Source organism: Rana temporaria, chromosome 9 (genome assembly GCF_905171775.1).
Source record: "Rana temporaria chromosome 9, aRanTem1.1, whole genome shotgun sequence".
Taxonomy (NCBI): Eukaryota; Metazoa; Chordata; class Amphibia; order Anura; family Ranidae; genus Rana; species Rana temporaria.
Window position 1 is genome coordinate 79,602,647 of NC_053497.1, and position 9,114 is coordinate 79,611,760.

Consider the following 9,114-nt stretch of genomic DNA (forward strand, 5'->3'; position numbering starts at 1 on the left):
TTTTGCGACTTCCTGGTTCCTTCCCCGTGGAGCGCAAACGTCACTTCCGGTTTCCTGTGCTTAGAGAGTCACGCCCTGACGCGTTTCGTCACTTCAGGACTTCAACTGAGGGCGTGACTCTCGCAAGCACAGACCGGATTTAAATAATCCAGCGCCCGCCCTCGATGGACCAACGACGCCCACTTGCATCATAAGCATCATCGATCTCGCTCGGCTGTGATTGCTCACAATGCTCGAGTCAGGGCGGAAGTCCTGACATGCACAGCGTACTGCGCTACCGATGCCCATCACTGTTGCCACCATAGAGTCCTATTTGAAAGGCAATAGGAGCCGCAGCACGTCCCAGCATATTGACCTTGGTCGCTGGATTTTGTAAAAAATAAAATATAATCAACCATTAAAGAAGTATTTGCCCATTGCAATATTTAAAGTTTCTACGTCTGGTTGAACAGACAAAATAGGGAAAATATGTTCATTTGCATATATCTAATGATCTGTCTCCCCTACGGTCTACAAGGAGATAAATGGTATAATATCAAGCTTACTATATGGCACCACATTAGATCCATCGAGTCAGCATATCCTGTAAAATCACCAAGTAGTCACTGGATCTAGTGACCCAATGACCCCGCATGTGGTTATATGCAAGGGGACTCATGGTGGCAATTTAATGTTCATATAGTATACATAACCGTAGCCGGTTTTGAAAAGAATACACATATAACAAATATATGCATATAGATAAATCCATATATAAAAAAAGTACGTGTACACATGTATATAAAAAAATATAAAAAATATACACATATATAAAATATAATACTACCCTATAAAAGTATACATATATATATATATATATAAAAAAATATATTAAAATATATATATATACTGTATATATATATATATATATATATATATATATATATATATATATATATAAAACCACACGTCAATAAAAATACTTATATGAAAATAAAATCCAATATGCACACATATCAAAACCAGTGTGTGCACATATGCACACACAAATACATAGAAAAAGCCAGTATAGAATTCATAATGTAAATAAAATTCATGATATAAATAAAATGCAAGGGGGTTAAAACCCATGAATTAAAATCAATGAATAAAATCCCTGAAAGGAATCCATAAGATACATGGAGTATATAAAATTGTGTATACAATGGTGAAGTATGAAGCCATATTTTCTCACTCCAGCTACTGAGTATATAGTCTATTTCATGCCTCAGACAACATTTCTCCTCTATTAATATATATATATCAATCACAGCCGAGCGAGATCGATGATGCTTATGACGCAAGTGGGCGTCGTTGGTCCATCGAGGGCGGGCGCTGGATTATTTAAATCCGGTCTGTGCTTGCGAGAGTCACGCCCTCAGTTGAAGTCCGGAAATGACGAAATGCGTCAGGGCATGACTCTCTAAGCACAGGAAACCGGAAGTGACGTTTGCGCTCCACGGGGAAGGAACCAGGAAGTCGCAAAAGGAAACAAACCAGAGCGGTCTTCAGGGTCCAGAACCAGGAGTCAGATAAGCACATTATATGCCTGATTTTAACTATTTGTGGTACGCATACATATAGAAGGGGATGTCTGTTTTGGGAGATTGATTTCAATAAATTTTTCAAAACGATATTTGCACTATATGGATTTTTTTCCCTTATGCATGCTGAATATTGCTTAAATGGTGAAAATCTGACGGATATTGAGGAGGTGGATTACATGCTGCTTTTACCATCTGGAGGGTGATTATATGCTGGTTTATGTCTACTGTCTGGTAAGTGCATCCCCTGAACGGGACTCCTTATCCCCCCACGTGGTGAACAACAATGGTGATTGGAGCACTTATATCTTACCTCAAACACTGACTAGGATTACAGCAAGCGTAGAGTTGGCAGCGCTGCTGCAGGACTGTGTTTGACTCTGTGGGAGTCTTTATTACATTTTCTGCTATTTTTCATTTGGACTTTTTCTTTTAGCAGCTGCTATCATCCATATATTTATTGTTTTATCATTTATAAAGTTTCTCACATTTGACTATCCATCCTAAGCGCAGAGCTGTACACAAATAAGTTGCGCCAGTTGTTTGTACTTTGAGTCTGTATCAGGAGGAGTGTGTGTGTGACAGGGACAACAATAAAGTAATGGAGTACCGTTAAGGGGCCCCTTGTCACCTCATATATCAAGAAGGGCCTAATGAAGGACTTCATGACAAAATCAACAGTTTTTTTTATTGAAATCTGAAGATTTAAAAAACAACTTTTAAAATTGTATGAACATGTTAAAGCTCCAACACCCTAAAATGTGCTGCAAGTACAAAAGCATTGTAGTCACTTAGTAAAATTTGCTTTTTGTTCATTATGATGTCTGGCAATTATCAATAGATAAACACTGATAATTTCATTTGCATCAAAGATGTTCTGATCATTATATGTGCAATGTTGCTTGAAAAATGTCGGTCTGCAAATGGCAAAGTTGTGTATTACCTTCTGTTTAACAGTACAGCTGTACACTGGGTTGTTTCCCATCTCATTAAAAGGATATTGTTATGTTGGCTATTATTACAAACTGTGTATTGAAAAACATCTGCTGCAATTCTTTTATAGCAGGAAACAGTGTGCAAAATTTAAACCACCATTTGTGATATTAAAATATATTAAAATCTAGAAGTGATACCACAGATATTTTCTTAATTCAGTGGTCAGAAGTAGAGATAAACATACATCTCAAATAGTGCTGCACAACGTTAAATCCTAATTACAATCTCACACTATTTCCCTATGTAAAAAAAATATTATCGCTATATTGTGTAACAACAATATAATGTTTTTTCTATAAATGCCTTCACTGTGTAATAATTATAATCAATAACAATAAACTCAACAAACTATTAATCGGTGTTTCTGTTGCATATAAAGTCCTTTACATATACTACTGTGTATTATACATTATTGTATTTCTGTGCCAGTGAATTATCCAGTGAGTTCCATCACCATTAACATACTGTGAATCATAACCAGTATGCATTAAGTTCTTAAAATACACTCCTCCTTACAGTAAAGGAAAAAAGTATTTGATCCCCTGCTGATTTTGTACTTTTGCCCACTGACAAAGAAATGATCAGTCTATAATTTTTACAGTGAGAGACAGAATAACTACAAAAATTTTGCAGAAAAACACATTTCAAAAAAGTTACCAAGAAAACAATTGTCTGTGATAGACGAGAGGATGAGAGGGCGTCTGTGATAGGCGGAACACTGAACACAGTGTTTTCTGGGAAACCAAGTGTTCCGCCTATCACAGAACAGCACAAGGAGGAGCGCAGGTTTTTAACACTGCACGGACTCGGGTACACAGATCGGATTCTGCAATGGGCACGTGAGGTCAGGCTGAAAATTACCATGGGTGCTATGGTAACAGGACCTGCCGGGGGAACCAACTGGATCCTGCCATACTACGAGTACACCCAGGGAGACTCACATCGCCACAGTGATGGCACATTCCTTAACGTTACAAACAGTAGAGAGAATGTAGGTGAGAGGATGGTCGAGTTGAAGAGCTGCAATGGTAACAGTGAGGTCATGCTGTAAATGGGCACAGTGAGGTCGGGCTGAAAATTGGCACAGTGGGGCTGCAAATGGGCACAGTGAGGCTGCAAATGGGCACAGTGAAGCTACAAATGGGCATTGTTGACCCTCTTTTCCGCATACAGTAGCTTATACCCTAGGCTTATACTCGAGTCAATAAGTTTTCCCTTTTTTCGTGGTAAAATTAGGGCCTCGGCTTATACTCGAGTATATACGATATATATAAATATGTCACTATACACTTTAAAGGGTTTTATTCACCTTCTCAGGATGCGTTTTGACAATTAACACCTGGTTATCTTCTCCACTTGTGCTGATGAGGACCACAATAATCCAAACGCTTCTCCACTGGCTCCTACGCTCAAAGGCAATAAGAGCTCAAAATTGTGTTTTAATGTTTAAAACAAAGGGCACGTTATTAAAAAATAAAAGTAAAATTAACTCACAAAACAAATGCACTAAAATCCAGCAGTGCACCACCTTAAAAACACTTGTAAGACTCTAAATTAGAGACCTCAGCATCACCAGTAAAGAAATCCGGTGGCTACTTCCGACTAACAGAAGGCTTGCCTTAACATACTTAGTTACCACCCATGTGACTTCTTCAAAGAGTTAGGCTGGGTTTACACTGATGTCATATGTCTTGGAAAAAGTATCAGAAATAGTCAATGGATTATTCTGATTCAAGCGCTCAATGGAATAATGTAAAAACTATTAACGCAGTGAAAAGCAGCTGTTATAACAAAGAAGTACTAAAAAAACAATGTATTACTAAGAAATATTAAATGTCATATGTCATTTGTACAGGATTCGCACTGCGTTCTGCAAACTGATTTGGGGGTGTCATTAACTTTATATTGATAACCGCAGCGATTGTGTGAACTGCCTGAGATTCTGATGTGTTGCGGGAACCGCACAGGAATCGCTGCCACACCTCACCTAGGATGACATTTTATTTATATTTATTGTAAGCACTAATTGGGTTGCACAGAAAATACTTTTTGAAGTAGACAATTGTTTATTTTTTATTTAATTAAAATAACAAACATGGTTTAGTACAGACCAGCCCTGATCCTCCAATCCTCCTCTTCTTGGGTCCCCTGCCAGCACTCCACTCCTCCCGCCCCCACCAAGTGCCTCCATAGAAAGCCCCTTTCCATGGGGGCACTCACTCAGGCTCACTCCACAGGCAATTTGGGAGAAAAGAGTGGGGTAAATGCAGACAAATTGAAAAAACACAGTTACACTAATGCCCTGTACACACAAGCGAAATTTCCGTCTAAAAAAAATTTGGATGGCTTTTCCGACGGAATTCCGCTCAAGCTTGGCTTGCATACACACGGTCACACAAAAGTTCTCTGAACTTTCAAGCATTAAGAACGCGGTAACGTACAACACTACAACCAGGCCCGGATTTATTCCCTTTACCGCCCCAAGGCCGGTTCCTTCAATGCCGCCCCTCCCCCCCCCCGCCAAAAAAAAAAACTGAAAGTCCCCCAACCCGAAAGGTGAAAAGAAAGAAATCCTAAAAAAATTAGAACTAATGTAATCATCACATGATATAGCTGCAATATAATAAATGCTTTGGGCTTTAAGCAGATTGTACAATTAGATTGTGAGTAGTGATTATTAAACTATCCCCATATCTCATTGATAAAAAAAACGCCTTAGCAAGTTGTAGTGAGCAGACATGTCCTGGGCAGAGTCACAGATACAGATATCTCACACCTTACAGGGCAGACCCCCCCCACTAACACCCCAATACATGGTGGGGGGTGTCTGAATTATGCTCATTGAAATGAATGGACACAGCCAGGTGATGAGCATTTCTAGGAGGACCCCCCTCCCCTTATATCTCCTATGTGGGGGGAGTATTATACAATCACTGATGACAGGGATGGAGGGGTGTCATCTCCATGCTGGGTCACTGAACCCCCAGAATCATGGGGAAACCCCCAAACCGACACTGACATTACAGACAGCCTGACACCCCCGGAACATGTCATCACCCTGATCCCACGGTACCTGGAGCGCTCCGCTGTCCCCCGTGCTCTGAGCGGAAGTTGATGCCTGTTGCCAGGATATGGGTAGACGTGCACACGCACAGGAGAGTTCATGTGGCTGGGAGCGGTTGTCATGGTGACCGGACAGAGCAGGGGACGGAGCCAGTGATCAGAGGGGGATCCTCCCTCTCCTCCCCTCAGTTAATTCAGTTATCCAAAAAACTACCACAAGTGCTATACAAGATAGTGATATCAGCAGCCCATATCCTGTAGCCAAAGCAGAGGAGAAGGTCAAGTAAAAGGTAAGTTGGGTGTCAAAAAAGGCTTCATAAAACATTTCATGTATGTGCTCATTCAAAGAGTATTAACCACTTTACCCCCGGACCATATTGCTGCCCAAAGACCAGAGGACTTTTTTGCGATTCGTGACTGCGCCACTTTAACTGACAATTGCGCGGTCGTGCGACGTGGCTCCCAAACAAAATTGGCGTCCTTTTTTTCCCACAAATAGAGCTTTCTTTCGGTGGTATTTGATCACCTCTGCGGTTTTTATTTTTTGCGCTATAAACAAAAATAGAGCGACAATTTTGAAAAAAATAAATATTTTTTACTTTTTGCCATAATAAATATCCCCCAAAAATATATAAAAAAACGTTTTTTTTCCTCAGTTTAGGACGATACGTTTTCTTCTACATATTTTTAGTTAAAAAAAATCGCAATAAGCGTTTATTGATTGGTTTGCGCAAAAGTTATAGCGTTTACAAAATAAGGGGTATTTTTATGGCATTTTTATTAATATAATTAATATATTTTTTTTACTAGTAATGGCGGCAATCAGTGTTTTTTTTTCGGTACTACGACATTATGGCGGACACTTCGGACACTTTTGACACATTTTTGGGACCATTGGCATTTTTATAGCGATCAGTGCTATAAAAATGCATTGGATTACTATAAAAATGCCACTGGCAGTGAAGGGGTTAACACTAGGGGCGGGGAAGGGGTTAAGTATGTCCCTGGGTGTGTTCTTACTGTGAGGGGGGGGGGGGTGGCCTCACTAGGGGAAACACTGAACCTCTGTTCATACATTGTAGGAACAGAAGATCAGCATTCCCCCCCCTGACAGGACCGGGAGCTGTGTGTTTACACACACAGCTCTCGGTCCCCGCTCTGTAACGAGCAATCGCGGGTGCCCGGCGGCGATCGAGCCCGCTCAAAGAGCAGACGTTATACTACGTGCTCTCGCCCAGGAGAGCCGACCGGCCGCCGTAGAATGACGGTGCGCGGTCGGCTAGTAGTTAAAACACCATGTTAAAAAATAATGCTACAAAACGCGATAAAAAATTACCAATGCAAATACACTTTCTCTACTGCCCCTAGTAACAGAATGATAGAAGGCTGACAAAAATGTTCCCCGTATATATGCATGTACAGTATATACCAGCGCAATATATATATATATATATATATATATATACACACACATACATACCAATATATATATATATACATACATACATATATATATATATATATATATATATATATATATAGATAGATAGATAGATAGATAGATAGATAGATAGATAGATAGATAGATAGATAGATAGATAGATAGATAGATAGATAGATTAAATGTTTATTTTTTGATCAATTTACAAAATGTAAAGTGAGTAAACAGAAAAATAAATCTAAATCAAATCAATATTTGGTTAACTTCCAACCAGCATAAAATCTTACACTTGCACGAGGATTTTGTAGGATTAGAGTCAGGTGTATGATTAATAAATTATACCAAGCAGGGTGGCGGCGTGCTAACGACTTAAAACCGCATACTGTGTCCCGGAGTGAACGGGTTGTGCTAGCCGGCCGGCTATAATTTCACTGCGAATTTTATCTACATTCTTGTAAGTGTGATTTAATTTTTTTTAATAAATTGTTATATGGGTTCACACTATGTAGCCTTTTTCTTCTCCATATTGGTTTCCATCAACATTGGTTATCGGTCCACTGTGGGAGAAGTTTTTTGGCTCTTGGATATCCTGCCACGTAACCCCCTGGCTGGGGAGTAAGCCGTCTGCTGTCAGAAGATCTCTAGTTGGGATCTTCCCTTCTGGTAAGGGACAGTGTGATTGAGAGATGGAGGTGTCCTGTCTATCCATGCACTTTTCTGAGGTTCATGCAATTTTGATGTCACTATCTGCTTGAATGTGAAAAGGAATTTTCTACTATCAAATTACCATCAGATGCACATTTTTTGTTTGAACAATAGACTTTTATACGTTTAATTTTTCTCACTATCTATGCAATATTTCATGTATGGACGAAAAATTTGTTATATTTTACTTTGTACTAACACTACTTTAGCATTCACATTAGTTGCGCAGCTTTTTTTCTATTGCTAATAATCATCAATTTCATATGTAGGTTAAAACTGTCATTTAATTTATTGTAAAGGTTTGAATAAAAAAATAAAAATAACAAACATATCATACTTTCCTCTGATGTGCAGCTTGTTTTGCACAGAGTGGCCCCGAACCTCGTTTTCTGGGGTCCCTCAGCGGCTGTTTCGGCTCCCCCCCGCATCAAATAACCCCCTCTGGGAAGCGCTTTCCCAAGGGTGTTACCTTGCGGGCGTGCTCCCGAGTCCAGCATCTGCATCCATAGACACTAATGCCAGACTTGGCCCGCCCCCCAGCACCCGCGTCATTGGTTTTGATTGACAGCAGTGGGAGCCAATGGCATAGGATGCATTAAGGTGAAAAAACAGGAACCTTTACAACCCCTTTAACTGAAACAGAAACAACTGTGTCAGTTTCATGTCACAGGTCATACACCATGAACAGACTGAGCACAGCGACAAGATAAGTATACTACATCAGCAAGGTCTCTATCATAGGGTGACCAGACATCCCCAGTTTCAGGGCACAGTCCCCTGATTAAGGACACTGTCCCCGGACCAAGTCTGTCCCTGGTTTTGTCCCCAGATTGGATTTAATAGGGGGCAGGGGCAATTTCAAAGACAGTCAGTGCAGAATTAAAATAAAAAAAATAGAATTACACACCCCCGCTCCGCCGTGCCTACTAGCATAGGGGGGTTGTATTTTTCCCATTATCTGTGCCCCTTTCTGATGATCATGTGCTGGTCGGAGCAAAGGAAATATTTCTTCAGTTTCGGGTGCATGCCCATTCAGCTTCGCTCGCATGTTCTTCTGCCTTGGCTCAAATCCTGGCCAGCCTGGCCAGCCTATCCTGGCCTATGTCCTTGCCTTCCCTGGCAGAGTGATCTTCCTCTGCTCCCCATCCAGTAGTAGCCGGGGCCCGAAGAGTAAGACTTGAGAGGCTGTGAGGCGGGCGGCGACGGGCAGAGAGTGCTGATTGTTGCCATTACTAGTAAATAAAAAATATGTCCCCGGATTTCATTTTAAAAATCTGGTCACCTTACTCTATCAGGCAAAGAATTCAAAGCAGACTGATGTTTTAAGATGTGATGTTCAAGTTCTTT